Genomic DNA, 14,337 nt, shown 5'->3' on the forward strand with positions numbered 1-14,337 from the left:
GTGGGTCCCTCGGAGTGTGTTAATATTTGTAGAGGATCTCTGGTAGTGTGTTAATATTTACATTGGGTCTCTGGGAGTGTGTTAATACTTACAGTGGGTCCCTGGGAGTGTGTTAATATTTACAGTGGGTCTCTGGGAGTGTGTTAATATTTACAGTGGGTCGCTGGGAGTGTGTTAATATTTGCAGTGGGTCTCTGGGAGTCTGTTAATATTTACAGTGGGTCCCTGGGAGTGTTTTAATATTTGCAGTGGGTCTCTGGGAGCGTGTTAATATTTACAGTGGGTCCCTGGGAGTGTGTTAATATTTACAGTGGATCCCTGGGAGCATGTTAATATTTACAGTGGTCCCTGGGAGTGTGTTAATATTTACAGTGGGTCCCTGGGAGTGTGTTAATATTTGTCGAGGGTCTCTGGGAGTGTGTTAATATCTACAGAGGATCCCTGGGAGTGTGTTAATATTTACAGTGGATCTCTGGGAATGTGATAATATTTGCAGAGGATCCCTAGGAGTGTGAATATATTTCTAGATGGTCTCTGGGAGTGTGTTAATATTTGTAGAGGATCTCTGGTAGTGTGTTAATATTTACATTGGGTCTCTGGGAGTGTGTTAATATTTACAGTGGGTCCCTGGGAGTGTGTTAATATTTGTAGTGGGTCTCTGGGAGTGTGTTAATATTTGCAGTGGGTCTATGGGAGTGTGTTAATATTTGTACTGGGTCTCTGGGAGTGTTTTAATATTTGTAGAGGGTCTCTGGGAGTGTGTTAATATTTACAGAGGATCCCTGGGAGTGTGCTAATATTTGTAGTGGGTCTCTGGGAATGTGATAATATTTGCAGTAGTCCCTAAGAGTGTGAATATATTTCTAGAGGGTCTCTGGGAATGTGATAATATTTGCAGTGGGTCCCGAGGAGTGTGAATATATTTCTAGAGGGTCTCTGGGATTGTGTTAATATTTGCAGTGGGTCTCTGGGAGTGTGTTAATATTTGTAGAGGGTCTCTGGGATTGTGTTAATATTTACAGTGGGTCCCTGGGAGTGTGTTAATATGTGTAGTGGGTCTCTGGGAGTGTGTTAATATTTGCAGTGGGTCTCTGGGAGTGTGTTAATATTTACAGTGGGTCCCTGGGAGTGTGTTAATATTTGCAATGGGTCTCTGGGAGTGTGTTAATATTTGCAGTGGGTCTCTGGGAGTGTGAATATATTTCTAGAGGGTCTCTGGGAGTGTGTTAATATTTACAGTGGGTCTCTGGGAGTGTGTTAATATTTGCGGAGGGTCTCTGGGATTGTGTTAATATTTACATTGGGTCCCTGGGAGTGTGTTAATATTTGCAATAGGTCTCTGGGAGTGTGTTAATATTTGCAGTGGGTCTCTGGGAGTGTGTTAACATTTGTAGAGGGTCTCTGGGAGTGTGTTAATATTTGCAGTGGGTCTCTGGGAGTGTGTTAATATTTAAAGTGGGTCCCTCGGAGTGTGTTAATATTTGTAGAGGATCTCTGGTAATGTGTTAATATTTACATTGGGTCTCTGGGAGTGTGTTAATACTTACAGTGGGTCCCTGGGAGTGTGTTAATATTTACAGTGGGTCTCTGGGAGTGTGTTAATATTTACAGTGGGTCTCTGGGAGTGTGTTAATATTTGCAGTGAGTCTCTGGGAGTCTGTTAATATTTACGTGGGTCCCTGGGAGTGTGTTAATATTTGGAGTGGGTCTCTGGGAGTCTGTTAATATTTACAGTGGGTCCCTGGGTGTGTGTTAATATTTGTAGAGGGTCTCTGGGAGTGTGTTAATATTTGCAGTGGGTCCCTGGGAGTGTGTTAATATTTACAGTGGGTCCTTGGGAGTATGTTAATATTTGTAGAGGGTCTCTGGGAGTGTGTTAATATTTACAGTACGTCTCTGGGAGTGTGTTAATATTTACAGTAGTTTTCTGGGAGTGTGTTAATATTTACAGTGGGTCCCTGGGAGTGTGTTAATATTTGCAGAGGGTCTCTGGGAGTGTGTTAATATTTAGAGTGGGTCCCTCGGAGTGTGTTAATATTTGTAGAGGATCTCTGGTAGTGTGTTAATATTTACATTGGGTCTCTGGGAGTGTGTTAATACTTACAGTGGGTCCCTGGGAGTGTGTTAATATTTACAGTGGGTCTCTGGGAGTGTGTTAATATTTACAGTGGGTCTCTGGGAGTGTGTTAATATTTGCAGTGGGTCTCTGGGAGTCTGTTAATATTTGCAATGGGTCCCTGGGAGTGTTTTAATATTTGCAGTGGGTCTCTGGGAGCGTGTTAATATTTACAGTGGGTCCCTGGGAGTGTGTTAATATTTGTCGAGGGTCTCTGGGAGTGTGTTAATATTTACAGTACGTCTCTGGGAGTGTGTTAATATTTACAGTAGATTTCTGGGAGTGTGTTAATATTTACAGTTGGTCCCTGGTAGTGTGTTAATATTTGTAGAGGGGCTCTGGGAGTTTGTTAATATTTACAGGCCGTCTCTGGGAGTGTGTTAATATTTACAGTAGGTCTCTGGGAGTGTGTTAATACTTACAGTGGGTCCCTGGGAGTGTGTTAATATTTGGAGTGGGTCTCATGGAGCGTGTTAATATTTGCAGTGGGTCTCTGGGAGTGTGTTAATATTTACAGTGGGTCCCTGGCAGTGTGTTAATATTTGCAGTGGGTCCTTGTGATTATGTTAATATATGTAGAGGGTCTCTGGGAGTGTGTTAATATTTACAGTGGGTCCCTGGGAGCATGTTAATATTTACAGTGGTCCCTGGGAGTGTGTTAATATTTACAGTGGGTCCCTGGGAGTGTGTTAATATTTACAGTACGTCTCTGGGAGTGTGTTAATATTTGCAGTGGGTCTATGGGAGTGTGTTAATATTTGTACTGGGTCTCTGGGAGTGTTTTAATATTTGTAGAGGGTCTCTGGGAGTGTGTTAATATTTACAGAGGATCCCTGGGAGTGTGTTAATATTTGTAGTGTGTCTCTGGGAATGTGATAATATTTGCAGTGGGTCCCTAGGAGTGTGAATATATTTCTAGAGGGTCTCTGGGATTGTGTTAATATTTGCAATGGGTTTCTGGGAGTGTGTTAATATTTGCAGTGGGTCTCTGGGAGTGTGTTAACATTTGTAGAGGGTCTCTGGGAGTGTGTTAATATTTGCAGTGGGTCTCTGGGAGTGTGTTAATATTTGTAGAGGATCTCTGGTAGTGTCTTAATATTTACATTGGGTCTCTGGGAGTGTGTTAATATTTGTAGAGGATCTCTGGTAGTGTCTTAATATTTACATTGGGTCTCTGGGAGTGTGTTAATACTTACAGTGGGTCCCTGGGAGTGTGTTAATATTTACAGTGGGTCTCTGGGAGTGTGTTAATATTTACAGTGGGACTCTGGGAGTGTGTTAATATTTACAGTGTGTCCCTGGGAGTGTGTTAATATTTGGAGTGGATCTCATGGAGTGTGTTAATATTTGCAGTGGGTCTCTGGGAGTGTGTTAATATTTACAGTGGGTCCCTGGCAGTGTGTTAATATTTGCAGTGCGTCTCTGGGAGTGTGTTAATATTTAGAGTGGGTCCCTGGGAGTGTGTTAATATTTGTAGAGGATCTCTGGTGGTGTGTTAATATTTACATTGGGTCCCAGGGAGTGTGTTAATATTTGGAGTGGGTCTCATGGAGTGTGTTAATATTTGTAGAGGGTCTGTGGGAGTGTCTTAATATTTACAGTGGGTCTCTGGGAGTGTGTTAATATTTGTCGAGGGTCTCTGGGAGTGTGTTAATATTTACAGTGGGTCCCTGGGAGTGTGTTAATATTTGCAGTGGGTCTCTGGGAGTGTGTTAATAGTTGCAGTGGGTCCCTGGGAGTGTGTTAATATTTGCAGTGGGTGTCTGGGAGTGTGTTAATATTTGCACTGGGTCTCTGGGAATGTGATAATATTTGCAGAGGATCCCTAGGAGTGTGAATATATTTCTAGATGGTCTCTGGGAGTGTGTTAATATTTGCAGTGGGTCTCTGGGAGTGTGTTAATATTTGTAGAGGGTCTCTGGGATTGTGTTAATATTTACAGTGGGTCCCTGGGAGTGTGTTAATATTTGTAGTGGGTATCTGGGAGTATGTTAATATTTGCAGTGGGTCTATGGGAGTGTGTTAATATTTGTACTGGGTCTCTGGGAGTGTTTTAATATTTGTAGAGGGTCTCTGGGAGTGTGTTAATATTTACAAAGGATCCCTGGAAGTGTGCTAATATTTGTAGTGGGTCTCTGGGAATGTGATAATATTTGCAGTGGGTCCCTAGGTGTGTGAATATATTTCTAGAGGGTCTCTGGGAATGTGATAATATTTGCAGTGGGTCCCTAGGAGTGTGAATATATTTCTAGAGGGTCTCTGGGATTGTGTTAATATTTGCAGTGGGTCTCTGGGAGTGTGTTAATATTTGTAGAGGGTCTCTGGGATTGTGTTAATATTTACAGTGGGTCCCTGGGAGTGTGTTAATATGTGTAGTGGGTCTCTGGGAGTGTGTTAATATTTGCAGTGGGTCTCTGGGAGTGTGTTAATATTTACAGTGGGTCTCTGGGAGTGTGTTAATATTTGCAATGGGTCTCTGGGAGTGTGTTAATATTTGCAGTGGGTCTCTGGGAGTGTGAATATATTTCTAGAGGGTCTCTGGGAGTGTGTTAATATTTACAGTGGGTCTCTGGGAGAGTGTTAATATTTGCAGCGGGTCTCTGGGAGTGTGAATATATTTCTAGAGAGTCTCTGGGAGTGTGTTAATATTTACATTGGGTCTCTGGGAGTGTGTTAATACTTACAGTGGGTCCCTGGGAGTGTGTTAATATTTACAGTGGGTCTCTGGGAGTATGTTAATATTTACAGTGGGTCTCTGGGAGTGTGTTAATATTTGCAGTGGGTCTCTGGGAGTCTGTTAATATTTACGTGGGTCCCTGGGAGTGTGTTAATATTTGCAGTGGGTCTCTGGGAGTCTGTTAATATTTACAGTGGGTCCCTGGGTGTGTGTTAATATTTGTAGAGGGTCTCTGGGAGTGTGTTAATATTTGCAGTGGGTCCCTGGGAGTGTGTTAATATTTACAGTGGGTCCTTGGGAGTATGTTAATATTTGTAGAGGGTCTCTGGGAGTGTGTTAATATTTACAGTGCGTCTCTGGGAGTGTGTTAATATTTACAGTAGTTTTCTGGGAGTGTGTTAATATTTACAGTGGGTCTCTGGGAGTGTGTTACTATTTGCAGTGGGTCTCGGGGAGTGTGTTAATATTTAGAGTGGGTCCCTCGGAGTGTGTTAATATTTGTAGAGGATCTCTGGTAGTGTGTTAATATTTACATTGGGTCTCTGGGAGTGTGTTAATACTTACAGTGGGTCCCTGGGAGTGTGTTAATATTTACAGTGGGTCTCTGGGAGTGTGTTAATATTTACAGTGGGTCGCTGGGAGTGTGTTAATATTTGCAGTGGGTCTCTGGGAGTCTGTTAATATTTACAGTGGGTCCCTGGGAGTGTTTTAATATTTGCAGTGGGTCTCTGGGAGCGTGTTAATATTTACAGTGGGTCCCTGGGAGTGTGTTAATATTTACAGTGGATCCCTGGGAGCATGTTAATATTTACAGTGGTCCCTGGGAGTGTGTTAATATTTACAGTGGGTCCCTGGGAGTGTGTTAATATTTGTCGAGGGTCTCTGGGAGTGTGTTAATATCTACAGAGGATCCCTGGGAGTGTGTTAATATTTACAGTGGATCTCTGGGAATGTGATAATATTTGCAGAGGATCCCTAGGAGTGTGAATATATTTCTAGATGGTCTCTGGGAGTGTGTTAATATTTGCAGTGGGTCTCTGGGAGTGTGTTAATATTTGTAGAGGGTCTCTGGGATTGTGTTAATATTTACAGTGGGTCCCTGGGAGTGTGTTAATATTTGTAGTGGGTCTCTGGGAGTGTGTTAATATTTGCAGTGGGTCTATGGGAGTGTGTTAATATTTGTAGTGGGTCTCTGGGAATGTGATAATATTTGCAGTAGTCCCTAAGAGTGTGAATATATTTCTAGAGGGTCTCTGGGAATGTGATAATATTTGCAGTGGGTCCCGAGGAGTGTGAATATATTTCTAGAGGGTCTCTGGGATTGTGTTAATATTTGCAGTGGGTCTCTGGGAGTGTGTTAATATTTGTAGAGGGTCTCTGGGATTGTGTTAATATTTACAGTGGGTCCCTGGGAGTGTGTTAATATGTGTAGTGGGTCTCTGGGAGTGTGTTAATATTTGCAGTGGGTCTCTGGGAGTGTGTTAATATTTACAGTGGGTCCCTGGGAGTGTGTTAATATTTGCAATGGGTCTCTGGGAGTGTGTTAATATTTGCAGTGGGTCTCTGGGAGTGTGAATATATTTCTAGAGGGTCTCTGGGAGTGTGTTAATATTTACAGTGGGTCTCTGGGAGTGTGTTAATATTTGCGGAGGGTCTCTGGGATTGTGTTAATATTTACATTGGGTCCCTGGGAGTGTGTTAATATTTGCAATAGGTCTCTGGGAGTGTGTTAATATTTGCAGTGGGTCTCTGGGAGTGTGTTAACATTTGTAGAGGGTCTCTGGGAGTGTGTTAATATTTGCAGTGGGTCTCTGGGAGTGTGTTAATATTTAAAGTGGGTCCCTCGGAGTGTGTTAATATTTGTAGAGGATCTCTGGTAATGTGTTAATATTTACATTGGGTCTCTGGGAGTGTGTTAATACTTACAGTGGGTCCCTGGGAGTGTGTTAATATTTACAGTGGGTCTCTGGGAGTGTGTTAATATTTACAGTGGGTCTCTGGGAGTGTGTTAATATTTGCAGTGAGTCTCTGGGAGTCTGTTAATATTTACGTGGGTCCCTGGGAGTGTGTTAATATTTGGAGTGGGTCTCTGGGAGTCTGTTAATATTTACAGTGGGTCCCTGGGTGTGTGTTAATATTTGTAGAGGGTCTCTGGGAGTGTGTTAATATTTGCAGTGGGTCCCTGGGAGTGTGTTAATATTTACAGTGGGTCCTTGGGAGTATGTTAATATTTGTAGAGGGTCTCTGGGAGTGTGTTAATATTTACAGTACGTCTCTGGGAGTGTGTTAATATTTACAGTAGTTTTCTGGGAGTGTGTTAATATTTACAGTGGGTCCCTGGGAGTGTGTTAATATTTGCAGAGGGTCTCTGGGAGTGTGTTAATATTTAGAGTGGGTCCCTCGGAGTGTGTTAATATTTGTAGAGGATCTCTGGTAGTGTGTTAATATTTACATTGGGTCTCTGGGAGTGTGTTAATACTTACAGTGGGTCCCTGGGAGTGTGTTAATATTTACAGTGGGTCTCTGGGAGTGTGTTAATATTTACAGTGGGTCTCTGGGAGTGTGTTAATATTTGCAGTGGGTCTCTGGGAGTCTGTTAATATTTGCAATGGGTCCCTGGGAGTGTTTTAATATTTGCAGTGGGTCTCTGGGAGCGTGTTAATATTTACAGTGGGTCCCTGGGAGTGTGTTAATATTTACATTGGATCCCTGGGAGCATGTTAATATTTACAGTGGTCCCTGGGAGTGTGTTCATATTTACAGTGGGTCCCTGGGAGTGTGTTAATATTTGTCGAGGGTCTCTGGGAGTGTGTTAATATTTACAGTACGTCTCTGGGAGTGTGTTAATATTTACAGTAGATTTCTGGGAGTGTGTTAATATTTACAGTTGGTCCCTGGTAGTGTGTTAATATTTGTAGAGGGGCTCTGGGAGTTTGTTAATATTTACAGGCCGTCTCTGGGAGTGTGTTAATATTTACAGTAGGTCTCTGGGAGTGTGTTAATACTTACAGTGGGTCCCTGGGAGTGTGTTAATATTTGGAGTGGGTCTCATGGAGCGTGTTAATATTTGCAGTGGGTCTCTGGGAGTGTGTTAATATTTACAGTGGGTCCCTGGCAGTGTGTTAATATTTGCAGTGGGTCCTTGTGATTATGTTAATATATGTAGAGGGTCACTGGGAGTGTGTTAATATTTACAGTGGGTCCCTGGGAGCATGTTAATATTTACAGTGGTCCCTGGGAGTGTGTTAATATTTACAGTGGGTCCCTGGGAGTGTGTTAATATTTACAGTACGTCTCTGGGAGTGTGTTAATATTTGCAGTGGGTCTATGGGAGTGTGTTAATATTTGTACTGGGTCTCTGGGAGTGTTTTAATATTTGTAGAGGGTCTCTGGGAGTGTGTTAATATTTACAGAGGATCCCTGGGAGTGTGTTAATATTTGTAGTGTGTCTCTGGGAATGTGATAATATTTGCAGTGGGTCCCTAGGAGTGTGAATATATTTCTAGAGGGTCTCTGGGATTGTGTTAATATTTGCAATGGGTTTCTGGGAGTGTGTTAATATTTGCAGTGGGTCTCTGGGAGTGTGTTAACATTTGTAGAGGGTCTCTGGGAGTGTGTTAATATTTGCAGTGGGTCTCTGGGAGTGTGTTAATATTTGTAGAGGATCTCTGGTAGTGTCTTAATATTTACATTGGGTCTCTGGGAGTGTGTTAATATTTGTAGAGGATCTCTGGTAGTGTCTTAATATTTACATTGGGTCTCTGGGAGTGTGTTAATACTTACAGTGGGTCCCTGGGAGTGTGTTAATATTTACAGTGGGTCTCTGGGAGTGTGTTAATATTTACAGTGGGACTCTGGGAGTGTGTTAATATTTACAGTGTGTCCCTGGGAGTGTGTTAATATTTGGAGTGGATCTCATGGAGTGTGTTAATATTTGCAGTGGGTCTCTGGGAGTGTGTTAATATTTACAGTGGGTCCCTGGGAGTGTGAATATATTTCAAGAGAGTCTCTGGGAGTGTGTTAATATTTGCAGTGGGTCTCTGGGAGTCTGTTAATATTTGCAGTGGGTCTCTGGGAGTGTGTTAATATTTGTAGAGGGTCTCTGGGAGTGTGTTAATATTTACAGTGGGTCTCTGGGAGTGTGTTAATATTTAGAGAGGGTCCCTGGGAATGTGTTAATATTTGTAGAGGATCTCTGGTCGTGTGGTAACATTTACATTGGGTCTCTGGGAGTGTGTTAATACTTACAGTGGGTCCCTGGGAGTATGTTAATATTTACAGTGGGTCTCTGGGAGCGTGTTAATATTTACAGTGGGTCTCTGGGAGTGTGTTAATATTTGCAGTGGGTCTCTGGGAGTGTGTTAATATTTACAGTGGTTCCCTGGGAGTGTGTTAATATTTGCAGTGGGTCTCTGGGAGTGTGTTAATATTTGCAGTGGGTCTCTGGGAGCGTGTTAATATTTACAGTGGGTCCTTGGGACTATGTTAATATTTGTAGAGGGTCTCTGGGAGTGTGTTAATATTTACAGTGGGTCCCTGGGAGCTTGTTAATATTTACAGTGGTCCCTGGGAATGTGTTAATATTTACAGTGGGTCCCTGGGAGTGTGTTAATATTTGTCGAGGGTCTCTGGGAGTGTGTTAATATTTACAGTACATCTCTGGGAGAGTGTTAATATTTACAGTGGGTCTTTGGGAGTGTGTTAATACTTACAGTGGATCCCTGGGAGTCTGTTAATATTTGTCGAGGGTCTCTGGGAGTTTGTTAATATTTACAGTGCGTCTCTGGGAGTGTGTTAATATTTACAGTGGGTCTCTGGGAGTGTGTTAATATTTACAGTGGGTCCCTGGGAGTGTGTTAATATTTGGAGTGGGTCTCATGGAGTGTGTTAATATTTGCAGTGGGTCTCTGGGAGTGTGTTAATATTTACATTGGGTCCCTGGCAGTGTGTTAATATTTGCAGTGCGTCTCTGGGAGTGTGTTAATATTCGAAGAGCGTCTCTGGGAGTGTGTTAATATTTACAGTGGGTCCTTGTGAGTATGTTAATATTTGTAGAGGGTCTCTGGGAGCATGTTACTATTCACAGTGGGTCCCTGGGAGCATGTTAATATTTACAGTGGTCCCTGGGAGTGTGTTAATATTTACAGTGGGTCCCTGGGAGTGTGTCAATGTTGGTCGAGGGTCTATGGGAGTGTGTTAATATTTACAGTGGGTCCCTGGGCGTGTGTTAATATTTGGAGTGGGTCTCATGGAGTGTGTTAATATTTGTAGAGGGTCTCTGGGAGTGTCTTAATATTTACAATGGGTCTCTGGGAGTGTGTTAATATTTACAGTGGGTCCCTGGGAGTGTGTTAATATTTGCAGTGGGTCTCTGGGAGTGTGTTAATATTTACAGTGGGTCCCTGGGAGTGTGTTAATATTTGCAGTGGGTCTCTGGGAGTGTGTTAATAATTACAGTGGGTCCCTGGGTGTGTGTTAATATTTGTAGAGGGTCTCTGGGAGTGTGTTAATATTTGCAGTGGGTCCCTGGGAGTGTGTTAATATTTACAGTGGATCCTTGGGAGTATGTTAATATTTGTAGAGGGTCTCTGGGAGTGTGTTAATATTTACAGTAGGTCCCTGGGAGCATGTTAATATTTACAGTGGTCCCTGGGAGTGTGTTAATAATTACAGTGGGTCCCTGGGAGTGTGTTAATATTTGTCGAGGGTCTCTGGGAGTGTGTTAATATTTACAGTACGTCTCTGGGAGTGTGTTAATATTTACAGTAGGTTTCTGGGAGTGTGTTAATATTTACAGTGGGTCCCTGGGAGTGTGTTAATATTTGCAGTGGGTCTCTGGGAGTGTGAATATATTTCTAGAGAGTCTCTGGGAGTGTGTTAATATTTGCAGTGAGTCCCTGCGAGTGTGTTAATATTTGCAGTGGGTCTCTGGGAGTCTGTTAATATTTGCAGTGGGTCTCTGGGAATGTGTTAATATTTGTAGAGGGTCTCTGGGAGTGTGTTAATATTTGCAGTGGGTCTCTGGGAGTGTGTTAATATTTAGAGAGGGTCCCTGGGAGTGTGTTAATATTTGTAGAGGATCTCTGGTAGTGTGTTAATATTTACAGTGGGTCCTTGAGAGTCTGTTAATATTTGTAGAGGGTCTCTGGGAATGTGTTAATATTTACAGTGGGTCCCTGGGAGCATGTTAATATTTACAGTGGTCCCTGGGAGTGTGTTAATATTTACAGTGGGTCCCTGGGAGTGTGTTAATATTTGTCGAGGGTCTCTGGGAGTGTGTTAATATTTACAGTACGTCTCTGGGAGAGTGTTAATATTTACAGTGGGTCTTTGGGAGTGTGTTAATAATTACAGTGGGTCCCTGGGAGTCTGTTAATATTTGTCGAGGGTCTCTGGGAGTTTGTTAATATTTACAGTGCGTCTCTGGGAGTGTGTTAATATTTACAGTGGTTCTCTGGGAGTGTGTTAATATTTACAGTGGGTCCCTGGGAGTTTGTTAATATTTGGAGTGGGTCTCATGGAGTGTGTTAATATTTGCAGTGGGTCTCTGGGAGTGTGTTAATATTTACATTGGGTCCCTGGCAGTGTGTTAATATTTGCAGTGGGTCTCTGGGAGTGTGAATATATTTCTAGAGAGTCTCTGGGAGTGTGTTAATATTTGCAGTGAGTCCCTGTGAGTGTGTTAATATTTGCAGTGGGTCTCTGGGAGTCTGTTAATATTTGCAGTGGGTCTCTGGGAATGTGTTAATATTTGTAGAGGGTCTCTGGGAGTGTGTTAATATTTGCAGTGGGTCCCTGGGAGTGTGTTAATATTTACAGTGGATCCTTGGGAGTATGTTAATATTTGTAGAGGGTCTCTGGGAGTGTGTTAATATTTACAGTCGGTCCCTGGGAGCATGTTAATATTTTCAGTGGTCCCTGGGAGTGTGTTAATAATTACAGTGGGTCCCTGGGAGTGTGTTAATATTTGTCGAGGGTCTCTGGGAGTGTGTTAATATTTACAGTACGTCTCTGGGAGTGTGTTAATATTTACAGTAGGTTTCTGGGAGTGTGTTAATATTTACAGTGGGTCCCTGGGAGTGTGTTAATATTTGCAGTGGGTCTCTGGGAGTGTGAATATATTTCTAGAGAGTCTCTGGGAGTGTGTTAATATTTGCAGTGAGTCCCTGGGAGTGTGTTAATATTTGCAGTGGGTCTCTGGGAGTCTGTTAATATTTGCAGTGGGTCTCTGGGAATGTGTTAATATTTGTAGAGGGTCTCTGGGAGTGTGTTAATATTTGCAGTGGGTCTCTGGGAGTGTGTTAATATTTAGAGAGAGTCCCTGGGAGTGTGTTAATAATTGTAGAGGATCTCTGGTAGTGTGTTAGTATTTACAGTGGGTCCTTGGGAGTATGTTAATATTTGTAGAGGGTCTCTGGGAATGTGTTAATATTTACAGTGGGTGCCTGGGAGCATGTTAATATTTACAGTGGTCCCTGGGAGTGTGTTAATATTTACAGTGGGTCCCTGGGAGTGTGTTAATATTTGTCGAGGGTCTCTGGGAGTGTGTTAATATTTACAGTACGTCTCTGGGAGAGTGTTAATATTTACAGTGGGTCTTTGGGAGTGTGTTAATACTTACAGTGGGTCCCTGGGAGTCTGTTAATATTTGTCGAGGGTCTCTGGGAGTTTGTTATTATTTACAGTGCGTCTCTGGGAGTGTGTTAATATTTACAGTGGGTCTCTGGGAGTGTGTTAATATTTACAGTGGGTCCCTGGGAGTTTGTTAATATTTGGAGTGGGTCCCTGGGAGTGTGTCAATGTTGGTCGAGGGTCTATGGGAGTGTGTTAATATTTACAGTGGGTCCCTGGGAGTGTGTTAATATTTGGAGTGGGTCTCATGGAGTGTGTTAATATTTGTAGAGGGTCTCTGGGAGCATGTTAATATTTACAGTGGTCCTTGGGAGTGTGTTAATATTTACAGTGGGTCCCTGGGAGTGTGTTAACATTTGTCGAGGGTCTCTGGGAGTGTGTTAATATTTACAGTACGTCTCTGGGAGTGTGTTAATATTTACAGTAGGTCCCTGGGAGTGTGTTAATATGTGTAGTGGGTCTCTGGGAGTGTGTTAATATTTGCAGTGGGTCTCTGGGAGTGTGTTAATATTTACAGTGGGTCCCTGGGAGTGTGTTAATATTTGCAGAGGGTCTCTGGGATTGTGTTAATATTTACAGTGGGTCCCTGGGAGTGTGTTAATATTTGTAGTGGGTCTCTGGGAGTGTGTTAATATTTGCAGTGGGTCTATGGGAGTGTGTTAATATTTGTACTGGGTCTCTGGGAGTGTTTTAATATTTGTAGAGGGTCTCTGGGAGTGTGTTAATATTTACAGAGGATCCCTGGGAGTGTGCTAATATTTGTAGTGGGTCTCTGGGAATGTGATAATATTTGCAGTAGTCCCTAAGAGTGTGAATATATTTCTAGAGGGTCTCTGGGAATGTGATAATATTTGCAGTGGGTCCCGAGGAGTGTGAATATATTTCTAGAGGGTCTCTGGGATTGTGTTAATATTTGCAGTGGGTCTCTGGGAGTGTGTTAATATTTGTAGAGGGTCTCTGGGATTGTGTTAATATTTACAGTGGGTCCCTGGGAGTGTGTTAATATGTGTAGTGGGTCTCTGGGAGTGTGTTAATATTTGCAGTGGGTCTCTGGGAGTGTGTTAATATTTACAGTGGGTCCCTGGGAGTGTGTTAATATTTGCAATGGGTCTCTGGGAGTGTGTTAATATTTGCAGTGGGTCTCTGGGAGTGTGAATATATTTCTAGAGGGTCTCTGGGAGTGTGTTAATATTTACAGTGGGTCTCTGGGAGTGTGTTAATATTTGCGGAGGGTCTCTGGGATTGTGTTAATATTTACATTGGGTCCCTGGGAGTGTGTTAATATTTGCAATAGGTCTCTGGGAGTGTGTTAATATTTGCAGTGGGTCTCTGGGAGTGTGTTAACATTTGTAGAGGGTCTCTGGGAGTGTGTTAATATTTGCAGTGGGTCTCTGGGAGTGTGTTAATATTTAAAGTGGGTCCCTCGGAGTGTGTTAATATTTGTAGAGGATCTCTGGTAGTGTGTTAATATTTACATTGGGTCTCTGGGAGTGTGTTAATACTTACAGTGGGTCCCTGGGAGTGTGTTAATATTTACAGTGGGTCTCTGGGAGTGTGTTAATATTTACAGTGGGTCTCTGGGAGTGTGTTAATATTTGCAGTGAGTCTCTGGGAGTCTGTTAATATTTACGTGGGTCCCTGGGAGTGTGTTAATATTTGGAGTGGGTCTCTGGGAGTCTGTTAATATTTACAGTGGGTCCCTGGGTGTGTGTTAATATTTGTAGAGGGTCTCTGGGAGTGTGTTAATATTTGCAGTGGGTCCCTGGGAGTGTGTTAATATTTACAGTGGGTCCTTGGGAGTATGTTAATATTTGTAGAGGGTCTCTGGGAGTGTGTTAATATTTACAGTACGTCTCTGGGAGTGTGTTAATATTTACAGTAGTTTTCTGGGAGTGTGTTAATATTTACAGTG

This window comes from Pristiophorus japonicus, chromosome 6 (assembly GCF_044704955.1).
Source record: "Pristiophorus japonicus isolate sPriJap1 chromosome 6, sPriJap1.hap1, whole genome shotgun sequence".
In the NCBI taxonomy this organism is placed as follows: Eukaryota; Metazoa; Chordata; class Chondrichthyes; family Pristiophoridae; genus Pristiophorus; species Pristiophorus japonicus.